Source organism: Canis lupus, chromosome 15 (assembly GCF_003254725.2).
Source record: "Canis lupus dingo isolate Sandy chromosome 15, ASM325472v2, whole genome shotgun sequence".
In the NCBI taxonomy this organism is placed as follows: Eukaryota; Metazoa; Chordata; class Mammalia; order Carnivora; family Canidae; genus Canis; species Canis lupus.
This window is the reverse complement of record NC_064257.1, coordinates 4,217,054-4,228,780: the sequence shown is the minus strand read 5'-3', so window position 1 is coordinate 4,228,780 and position 11,727 is coordinate 4,217,054. Positions and strand designations below refer to the sequence as shown.

General features: G+C 49.8%; 1 long non-coding RNA gene across 1 annotated transcript; it reads right to left on the bottom strand.

Moving 5' to 3' along the window:
• Window positions 1–1,745: 1,745 nt before the first annotated feature.
• On the bottom strand, window positions 1,746–11,718 carry LOC112642355 (uncharacterized). Its single transcript, XR_007402246.1, has 2 exons — window positions 11,267–11,718; window positions 1,746–2,654 (listed from the first exon to the last, which is right to left on the bottom strand). It is a non-coding gene; the product is annotated as an uncharacterized LOC112642355 (long non-coding RNA).
• Between the last annotated feature and the right edge of the window lie 9 nt (window positions 11,719–11,727).

The following is an 11,727-nucleotide window of genomic DNA, read 5'->3' as shown; positions in this document are numbered from 1 at the left end:
TGAAGGCAGAGCCCAACCACATCACAAAGCACCTTTTGGAGGGTAGAGTTCAAGTTGGAATCTGTCCCCAGATGCCCTCTGAGGGCCTACAGAAAGAAAATATGCAATGCGCACAAAGTATCCAAGCCAAATGGCCTCAAACGCAAAAATATTCATATTCTTTTGAGGGTCAGGGCCCAGAACAGGCACAGAGGGACGTGCCTGCACCAGGCTGCGTTTCTAAGAGAAAAGTAGTAGTAAGGTGCTTGAGGGTATGAGCTGTGGGGTCAAAGACACCCCGGGTTCAAAGGCTGGCTCTGCAAATTATCAGCTTCCTGAGTTTTGGAGTATAACCTCATGTCCCTGGGCCTCAGTTTCCTCATCTATAAAATCAGGATAACCACCCCACACACCTCCAAGACTGCTGTGAGGATAAGTGAAATAACAAATGTATAATTTTTAACACAGCACCTGGCACATATGTGCTCGGCATAGCATCCTCTTATTTTTAAAATGAACGTCGTCCTTGCCTGTGGGTGCTAAATCTGGTCATGAGCCCATGAGACTTGGTAAAGAAGCAGAGTCCAAAATGGTGGCCACAGAGCCCTGTCCCATCCCGCCTCACCTGCAGGCCCTATTTCCAGTCCGAAATTGTATGTCAGAGTGAGTCAACGTTGAGATTCTCTGCTCAATGCCTGGTATCTGACTTCCCTGGAAGGAAAATCTTCCTGGGAGAAGTCACCCGGGCCTGGATGCAGCACAGTAGAGCCAACCGACAAGCTTGGATGTGGTCTAGGGGCCCTTCAGCAGGGGCTCCAGAGAATGTTACCGTAAACTCAAAAACAAGAACCAGTGAATCACCTTGAGAGGTCATGGGAAGGGGGAGGGCATGGGGTGTGTGTTGGCTCCTGGGGCTCTTGTAACAAATTACTATGAACTTAGTGGCTTAACACAACAGAAATCCCCTCTCTCCTAGGTCTGGAGTCCAGAAATCTGAAAGCAAGGTCAGTCGGGGCCATGGCCTCTCAGAAGGCTGGAGGGGAGATCCTTCCTTGCCTGTTTGAGCTTCTGGGGCTCCGGCCATCCCTCGGCTTACGGCTGCATTGTTTGCCTCTATCTTCCCGGGGTCTGCTCTTCTCCTCTTCCCGTGATTCTCTTCCTTCTGTCTCATAGGAGGATGCTTATGCTTGGATGAAGGGCCCAGCTGGATAATATAAGATGATCTAATCTCAAGATCTTTAACTTATTTGCATCTGGAAAGACCATTTGTTGAAATAAAGTCATGTTCACAGGTTCCAGAGATTAGTACGAGGACATACATTGTCAAGAGCCACCATTCAACCCACACCAGTGGGTGTGAGAAGGGTGGATCCCAACTCCCCTAGGCTTCTGTTCACTAATGGCTATTTACCCCCAGATGGACACAAGGGTGAACCAGCAGAGACCCGGGCACAGAGCCTCGCTACTCTGTTGCTCCGCTTCCCAGAGCTTCCCTTCATCCAGCCCCATGGTGCGGTCCCCTCTCTTTGCAAGATGTGCCTTGTGATGGGTGCGGGGGTGTCCATTTCCCCAGGGTCCCTGGCTGTTTCACCCAAAATCACATAGGCTACCCAGCTCTGGACACCGTGCATCATTTCAAGAAGTTGCACGAAGATAGATACCTTCCTTTTCCCAAAGCCATTCGCACCTAGAAGGGCAGACGAGGGTCTCCTTATGTGTGGGGATGAGAAAGCCACCAACGAGGAAATATTAATTCAAGCCAAAGGTTCATTCTTTCTTTTTTATGTACAAATTATGCAACATAATTGTTTTACAGTGATTAATATTATTTCAGGGGCCTAACAAACAGCATTTACAATGCAAATCTCTGGGCTGCAGAAAGGTAATCAGGAAGCGAGTGGTGGATGCTCCGAGGTTGGGACTGAGCCAGTGGGATGGGTCGCAGGGCTTGCCTTAGAACACAGTGTCCAAAGTCACACGTGCCCTGCGGTGGCTTCTCCCTGTCGCCTCCCAGCAGAGGCTTTGGGAGGACTTTCCAGATCTGCGGAGTGTGCCTTCTGAGCAATACGGTCACGTCTTCATTTCTACTCTCCCTTCCTGAGGTTTCCCTTTAAAAAGTCACATGCTTTCACTCTTAACCAAGAGAAAGGCACATGACTAGGTGGTGGGAAGATGGGATATTGGAAAATAACAACATGGGGAAATGTGTCAAAAATACCCATCTGTTCTAATCCATCCCATCATTAATAACCTCGCCTCCCCCCACCAAGGCAGAAAAAGCAGGAGGCCTCCCACTGTGCTGTTCACCCCCCCCCCCCATCAGCCGGTGTCATCTCAGTCGCCTGCTCGCTCGAGTGATCTCGTGCCTTGATGTCCTCTGAGTCCTTAAACGTGTGATCGGCACACACTTTGCACCAACGCAGCCAGTTTTAGTTGCTGTTCACTAAACACCCAAGTGTCCCCGTGAGAGGCTTGCTCGGTGTCCCTCAGCTTTTCTGCGCAGAGGAGTTCCTGATGCTGGGGGAAAAAAATCACCTCCTGCTGCCTGTGCTCAAACAGCACAAAACACATCCCAGGGAAACCTCCGCTGTCACTCTGGGATACGATTTCTCCTTCCAGCGTTGCTTCCAATGTCCCGGGTTAGAAATGTATAAATTCAATAAGTGTGAAATTTTCTAGAGAGGAAAAAAAAAAGAAGAAGAAACATTATAGTATGGCATATACATTGCTGAATCGTTAATTTGTTAGAGCAACAATATCACTGCAATGTTGCAACTGGTTTCCTTAGTAACGTGCTCAAGTATATAGGAAAACATTTTGGGGTAATAAAATGTTCCCATTTGAATTTGGAATAAACTTTCGCATGAGGTAAGGAAGTGATGCTCTAAAAATAACAGATTAAGCAATCAATTAACTTATTCAGTTATTCTCTGCAACTTGAAAGTATGCAAATCTTGTGCTTACTGGAAATATGACAGGTTACCCGGATTGTGTCTGACTGGGCTGGTCAGTTACATTTTGAAGAATTATTTGGACATTTTTTCCTGCTTAACACTCAGCAATGTATAGAAACAGCTCACCTGGGTATTCTGAAATGAAGAGAGTTTATTCTTAAGGGTCCAATAATAAAAAATAGATTACCTCCCTGGTGCTGGAATTCAGCAGCCCGGATTTCCAAATCATATTTTCTAGGGCAGTGGTGTTCCAGCTTCACCGTGCATCAGAATCCCCTGGAGGGCTTGTTAAAACAGATTGCTGGGCCCTGCCAGAGTCTCTGATTGAGTCGCCCTGAGGTAGGACCTGAGAATCTGCATTTCTAACAAGTTCCCCGGGTGGTGCTGATGCCTTGTTGTTCAGGGACCACGCTTTGAGAACCACGTTCTAGGGGGAACCTAAAACTGATCCCCTCTGGTCCTGAACAACGAAATATACACCCGAACGATGAAAAGGTGATTTTCAGGCGGCTCGGAGACAATCTGAATCCTAAAGCAATGTCACGGCCAGAGCCTCCCTCTTCCTATACGTCTTACACTCTTCTTCTACTTCACTCTTCTTATCTTCAGGAGATTTTCAGACATCTACAGAGACATGTAGATGGACACCGAAGCTTCATCTTCTTGAAGATGATAGTGAGGAGCGGGGCCCCTCCTGGGAGCCGGGCAACGTCCCACCGCGTGCAGCGGGGACCCCGTCTGTCATCACCTCCATTCCCAGGACTTAGCCGACAGCCAGACCTGGCGCAGGAGCTCCGTAAAGGTTGGCCAGATGTGCTCCGTAAAGGTTGGCCAGATGTGCTTCCAGGCTTGGGCTTGAGCTGCAGTCAGCGAGAACCTTGGTTTTGTCATGGGTTTTACTAAATGTATTCGCAAGGTCACTGGTCGCAGGCCTTGCCCTTTTGCTCCTGATATGCTAATCTGGGTCTCCAGGTAGACAGTCGACTCATAGAATGGAAAGGGCCCTGGGCTGGAGTCAGGACATCCTGCTCCTGGCCCTGAATTCCCCCCAACTCGCTGCCGGCCTTGGGCTGGCCTCCACCTCCAAGGGGGTCAGACAGGTATTCTCTGAAAGCGCCTTCCAGCTCTGGTAATGTGGGGGTCCACCTTGGTCCTGCACTTGTTCTTTGTTTTGGTTTGGGTTGTTTTGGGGTTTTTTTCCCCCTCTCTTTCTCTACCAAATCAACTTCACTTTGAGGTAAAGGAAATTCCCATATACTGTTTTGTATCTTGCGGAGCCTCGCTTCCCGCAGCTAATTTCTCAATTTCAGTTTCCTTCCTCCAGAAGCTTGCTGTGTCCACATTTCAATTAATTGCCTATTGGCACACACCCGACTCCAAATATTTGTGCAGTTCCTGAGAAAGCCTCATTCAGCTAAATACCTGATCGCATCACCCTGCTCTCTGGTTCCAACATCTCAGAATATCCAAGCGAGGAAATATGCAAATGCCAAAGTCACCCAGAGAGAATTCATCAGGGGAGGCAGTCATCGGAGGCAGGGAGAGAAGCTCAAATGAAAGATATTATCACTCACTGGAGACGAAGGAAATTGGGGCGGGGGACGGCGGGGGGGGGGCGGTGGGAAGGGGAGAAGCCAAAGCCTGGAGAGGCTCACACCTTCCGGCACAGGATGCTGTTTCCTCAGAGAAGGGCTGAGCAAAACCGCCGAGTTACAAATATGCCATCGAGGCATTTGCAGGGAGGCAGGGCTTGTCCTGGAAGCCGCCGAGTGTTATTAGAGAGGCTGCCCCAAGTCTCTGTGCCAAATAAATCCAGCACTCCCACTTGCTGACAAACTCCTACCATTAGAATCACTCTTCAGTGTGTTTTATAACACTGCAAAATGATTGGGATATAGTGCTCACTAACAAAAGAGGTATGCAAAATTATATCAACACGGGATCTCAAGTGCACAGGGAAAAAAAAAAGACAGGAAAAATATGCCAACACTGGCTTGCCGCTGGGTAGTGAGATCATCAACAAGTTGGTCCCCTACTTACTTAGGCTTTCTGTCTCCAAGGTTTCTACAGTTGGTCAGTCCTGCCCTCCTGCTTTTATTTAAGGTCAAGAGGAAAGAAAAGATTTTATTTATTTTTTTCTAAGATTTTTATTTATTTATTCATGAGAGACATAGAGAGAGAGAGAGAGGCAGAGACACAGGCAGAGGGAGAAGCAGGCTCCATGCAGGGAGCCCAACGTGGGACTGGATCCTGGGACTCCAGGATCACGCCCTGAGCTGAAGGCAGAGGCTCAACCGCTGAGCCACCCAGGCGTCCTGAAAAAAAAATTTTAAAGGTTGTTTTTAACAAAGAGGATGCTTTGAAGGTAAGTCAGTGACTTCAAAAAGCTCCTGGTAGCATGCAGAGTCTATTACCTGAGCAAGACTGTCCTTTAATCATTCTGCATAGTTGGGTTTGTCATCTCAGGGACTCTCATCCTAGAAAGCTAGATCGGGAGCCAAGAATTGCATTTTACTCTCGCACCCTAAGAGCTTAGTACTCATCTAGGCATCGGATGGGCATCAACTGTGGACTGAATTATACCAAAAACAGAGGAGCCACAGATCTCAAGGGGGAATGGAACCCAGGGTGAGCTTGGAAAGAACAAGGGTGATTTGGAAAGGCTGGTGCAGGGTAAGCCCCAGGGGTGATGTACTAAGGGGAGAAGAAAACAGCAGGAGAGTCTTAAGCTTAGGCCTGGGGAAAGGGAGCAGAGTCAAAATAGGGTGGGGGTGGGGCCCCCCTCACTGCACAATTTCATCACGAGGCAGGCCCGTCTTGTGGCAAAGGAGCCAAGGGCTTCCGACATTCTGTTGAGCTCTGGTTTCATTGCATTCATGGAGATGTCAAAAGCAAAATGGGAGTTCAGTGAAGGAAAATATGCAAAGCTCCTTCCAGGGTAGCTGGGTCTGCCCCCACTGGACCGATGACAGGGTGCAGAGGGCTGAAGGAATTGCCAGGGAAATGCCAGTAGCTTTAAAGATTGAGTAGGATCCCACAGCGAGACTCGGGGATGTGAGGAAGAATTAGGAAGCCCCACCAGGAAACCGAAGGAACAGCATGACAGGACTTTGACAAAACAGAGTCGGGGTAAGTGCCACGACACTTGGACCCCAGGGAAATGACTCCTTGATTTTTCTCATTTGGGACAAGCTGTTTATGCATAAAATTATACCTGCTTATTTAATAAATGTTTATTGAGCGCCTACTATGTGTCAGGGGCTGGACATTGGTGATGAATCAAGGGGGACTCCTGCCCTTGTGCCATTTGGGAGCTGGAAGGAACGCTTGCTCTCCGGCTCAGCAGCTGCATCGACAGCAAGACCTGTCGATGAAGAGGTCATGGGCCACTCCAGGGAGGCCATCTGACCAAGAGCTAGTGTCCTTCCACCATTTCTTTTGCCAGAAGGTTTTAGCCCTCGTGACTTCTCAGGATTTTCTTCCCCCACTTGCAAGTCTCTTGCCCTATGCCACTGATGAAAATTCTCCTTACCCTCCAGGGCTTTGTTAGAATGTCATCCAGGTTCTACAAAGCCTTCTCTATGCCTCCCCTTGGGTTCACGTTGCCCAGTCCACCCCTATTACAGCGTTTGTCACAGCCTGCTTTGAACTTCAGGGGGTACCCTCTGTCCCCTCTGCTCGATTTTGAGCCCCCCTCCCGGAGGCAGAGTGGACCTCTCCTTCATTTCCAGACTCTCAGCACCAGCACCGCTGGAGGAAAGTAACGTTTATGGAGGAGCCACCCAAACGTGGAACCGTGGAAAATACTTTATGCACATCGTCCCATGTCATCCTCACCAAACTCTCTAAGGAGGATATTACTTTGATTCAAAGACGAGGAAACAGAGGCTCAGAGAGATCACATAACTGGCTCAAAGTCACACCGCCAAGTGATGAAGCCAAAATTCAGCCAGTTCCATGTAGCTCTGAAGCCCATGCTTTCCTCACTAGAGACTCCCAGCTCCCTAAGCTCCATGAGGCCAAAGACCATGCCTGTCCAGCCACAGCACCTACCCGGCACAGTGCTTAACACGGTATTCTCCTGCCGGTCACACAGAACAACCCTGAGTCAGTGTGGGAGAGGACTACACAAGAGCATGAATACTAGGAGATGAGGGGGCGGGGGGTGGCGATGGGGGTCCTCGCCGAGGCTGCCTACAGACAGAGGGCATCACGTGGAGATACTCTCAGGTACCACGTAAACACTCCTGCCATTAGAACAATCTTCCCACATTCGAAGGCACAACGCAGAGTGAACACATAGTAGCCTTAAAACAAAAACACAAAGAAAATATAAAGAGAGCCCTAATAGGACAGTGGTATCATTTCCTGGAGATGCAGAACCGCAGAGGGCAAGCCACAAAGCCAGGTAGGGGCTGGGGACATGGCGATGTGACCAAGATCCAGGGAACAGCAAGGATGGGGATGCTGGGACTATGGCAATAGCAGAGCGTGTCGAGGTGCCCTCAGGGGAAGCCTGGCACTCAGCACAGGGCCGCATGCAGGCTGCAGGTTTAAACAACACCTTCATGTCCTGATTCCTGAGCCACATCTCCTAGGGCACCGCTTTTCCTGCCAGGTCACCTGCAGCACCCATCGCATTCCCCACCTCTTCCCGGCCCCTTGCTCCCTGGGTTTGCCTCAGTTGCAAACACCGAGTCAAGGTTTTCCGAAGCGCCAGAGTCAACTGGCTCACAGGGTCCACGTTTTCATCTCCTTCGTCTAAGGGCAGCCAGGAAGTAACCACATGGAGACCATTCCCAGGAGATGGGTAAAAACACTGAGATTTTTTCACACTGGGCCCCTTCAATTGTTTTGTTTTATTTTGTGTTTTGGAAATCTACCTCTACAGGTACCTGCTTTCTTCCACTGTGCGCTGAGAGCTACACAACACACGCGGTGCCTCTGCGCACTGCCCCTGGGCCCCTCAGACCTCAATGGAAGTTTGTGTCGACCCCAGGCTGGGAGCTCCTCACGGGCAACAGGAGGGACTGCTTCTCCTTCCAGTCCCGCAGGGCCCAGCCCAGTGCTTTGAATGGGACTCACAAAGATTTGGGGAAGCTCAACGACACTGGAGCCCTGTGCCCCTCACCTCCACCCCAAAGATTTCCAATTTTCCTCTTAATATTTTTGTAAAGCTGTCTTATGAGGTCTGTGTCTTTAGTGTGACCTACCTCACCTCCTTTTTGTAGCCAGGCAGGGGAAAAAATAAACAAATAAATGAAAAACAGCTCCCCCCCACACCTAGGAGTACTTGTGTAAGGCTTTGTCAGCTCCGCTTCCAGAAAACCCACCCTAACGGAGACTGAGCTAAGACACAACAGTTTGGGAGCTTGGCAGGTTCCTGTTTTTTTTTTTTTTTTTTTAAACCTAGATAAGCCTGGGTGCCTCCAGTAAATTCCCCTTTGATTGGTATGTTTCATCAGTTGAACTCTAATTGGTGCAAACAGGTAATTTGGAGATTACAAGATTTATTCTTCTATAACAGTGATTACTGATTGCTAATGATGGTGCTGATTTTTAGGTGTTTAAAACCTTGACAGTTACAATACTCGTGTGATTTACTGCGACTTCTTAGAGGCAGCCTCCTCGGGATCCCTGAGGACAGAGGCTATGTCCTCTGTGAGCTCTGCCCAGGGCCCCATGGGCGTATGCGTGTGTGAGAATAAGTGCTTATTAATATTAATAATAATAATAATGACCGCAGACTATAAAGCATCTATCCAGAACACTGAGTCACTCAATGCATTTGTAATTTCGTGGATTTTAAAGTGTACACCTTCTCTTTCCAATGCCTAATTCAATGAGGTGTCGGGATTATTAGCTCTAGAAATAATTGGCCTTCAAGGCGCATCATAAAAGGACGAAGTCATAAACTCTCCTCCCTGACATTTGGAGAGATGCTGGTTTGCAAGCGCTCCGAGGAGCCAGACCGGCCAACTAGCTGCCTTCCTGCCACCCCAGGGAGAGGAGCCCGACAAGGCCGCCCTGGCCCCGAGCCAGCTCAGGAGTGGGGCACCGCCTTTGGGCGCCCTCCCTTGTCACCCTGTGCTAGCAGGCCAGGCGCTGACATGTCACAATGTCAGTGTGTGAAGCGAATGGCAAGTGGCAGGGCCCACACGGAAAAGGTGCCTCCCCCCGGGGGCCCTGGCGCAGGGTGTGGGCACCCGGTCCTACCAGGATTCAGCTGGGCCTCAAGCACACTTGCCATCAGGCGCGGGTGGGGGGCCCCCAAAGTGAGAAACTCAGGCTAACTAATTCAGAAACATGTACCAGTTACCACGGGGTCGGGTGCTGTACCCCGAACACAATAGCAACTCTTCAACCTCAGCATCTAGTCCTTTTTCTTCTGGTCAAGACTGTGAGCCACCTCCCGTTTCCTGCCTCTAAGCCTTGATGCAAGCAGTTGGCTCCATGGGGTGCACTGCACCTGCGGGGCCTTCTCCCTGGGCCAGGCCATCTCGGTGCCACGGTCCCCACTACTCCCTCCCTTCTGCCCCCCAAGCCTGGGGGACGCCACCCTTCTCCTAACTCCCTTAGCATTCTGCTGGCACCCCGACGTGCTGGGCACGTGTCTTCCGTGCAGTGCCGGTTACCTGGGCATGGGTGCCCTCCAGCTTGTGAGAAAGCCAGACGCTTTGAGGGCCTCCTTCCATGCCCAGCATCCTCCCTGATATGCAGCTAGTACTTCAGGAGGCTATTTGACACAGTCTAAAGCTTTCCTCTGGGTGTGTGGAGTCCTACAGCTTTAAGGTGGAGATGGACCACTGAGGAAGGCTCTCCGCCCCCTTCACTTCAGGGACGAAGAACCAAAGGCTCAAGTGGGTAGGAAGAGTCACCCCCGAAGACCTTTGGTCAATGGCAATGTAAGAAGACGTGTTAGCTAGGAAGTCCTAAGAAAGAGTATCCCCAGTCACCTGTAAGTAAAAAAAAAAAAAAAAAAAAAAAAATTCTCCTAGACCTTTTGCTCTCAGAAAAGAGAAGATCTTCTGATTAAACCCAACATTCACAGCCACCCAGGTGTCATGGCCAACAGTTTGTGACGTGAACACGGGCACCGCCGTTTGGTATCTCATATTTGAGGCCCACCCTTGCATAGCCTTTACGACACTCAAACATGCCATATGGTCCTTCTAACCATTTTTAATGGAGGGATTACTTCCATTTCACTATGAGAAAACTTCAGTGACAGGATTTGCCCAAGGTCACACAATGCATGGGAGAGCTGGGCTTTGAACCCAGAATTTTATTTCAAGTCCAGTATTTGTGTTCTTTGTCCCAGAGCTGTCCCTCCCAGCTCTGCTCCATGGAAACAAAGTCTTAGTACCTCTCTTTGGCCTGGAGCTTCTGGAGACATGGGCTTTTCAGCAGGCTTTATCTTTGACCTCCTTCACGTGGCCCTAGAGCATGTCCATCAGATTGTTCCTAATCTGCCTGTAAGAGTCTCTAAGAGGCTGCATATGTGAGGCTTTCGGGGTATCAGATGGAATCGGGGGCTAGGCTTTGGCCAGGGGTGACATCAAATACCTTGCCCCTTAGACCAAATTCTAATCTGCCACAGTGTATCTTTTCCTGAAAAATTGGGGAAAGTTTGCTCTCGAGGAGGAGGGGGGTGCTCCCATCGCCAACAGCGTGAAGTTACCATATAATTCATCTCTGTTTGAGGTAGAAGAGAGACGTGGGACCACGTTTGGCCCACTCCCCACATCTTGCATACCTCTCCCCCAATGCAGAAGGGAACCAGGTTACAAACTACGCTGTTTGACTCTGGCTTTTGTTACAAGGGGCATGGTGATTTTGAAGCAGAAAGAAGTAAATCCAGCTGTGGGCTGGAGTGGACAAAATTGCATGGGTGAGATCCCAAAGACTCTTCTAACAGATTGGCCACATGGTCACCCTTTGGGGGTTTTCTGATCAGGGTCGAGCAGGCAGTTGACAATGTGCTAACCCCCGCCAAGCAGGGGAAGCGGCAGGGACCGGGCCACCTTATTGGCTCTTCTTCCTCTCTGGTCCTCACTGATCCATGTTGACTTTGGGAACTTTATTTGGTCATTGCATAAGTCTCTCTTACTTTCTGTCCCTGAAGGACTTTGAAAACAGAGTTTGCTCCCAAGGCTATGAAAACAAAACCAACCATGACCGCAGAGCATCCTTCTCTCTAAAGTTTCTCAGGTGGTTGCTCCCTTTTCGTATCAAAATCCACAGCTCCCTTTTCTCTCTCCCGCCCTCCCCCTGGTAGAGGCTTTGATGCAATCAGCAGCACCTCAACATGATTTTGAGCAATCCCCACTCACACGCACACCCGGAGTCTTGCTTAAATATGACATGAGTCATCACTTCACTTTGGTTATCAGCCGACTTCAAGGATCCCAAGAGAAGCTTGGTCTGATAGTCCTTAAGGTGAGGAGGAGTCTGGGTTTGCTGATTAGAAGTGAGAGCCCAGTAGAACTTCCCAGATGAGCAGCTGGGCATCAGCCCAGGGAGCTTATCCCCGACTTTGCCACTGTGTGGCCTTGGGTATTCAAGGGCTTGGCTGCCAGAGACATGTGCCAACCTCTGCCATCCTGGTGGCATGGAATAGCAAAGAGGGCTTTGGGCTAGATGACCTCATGAATCTATTCCCCCCTCCTCCTGCCGCTGCGCCTTCCCGTGACATCATAATGGTAGCCGTGGGTGGGCCCCCAGAGCTTATTCCAGTTTGAAGGAAAGACTCTCACAAGCCGGGGCTGGGTCAGTGACACCCACCCAGATGCAG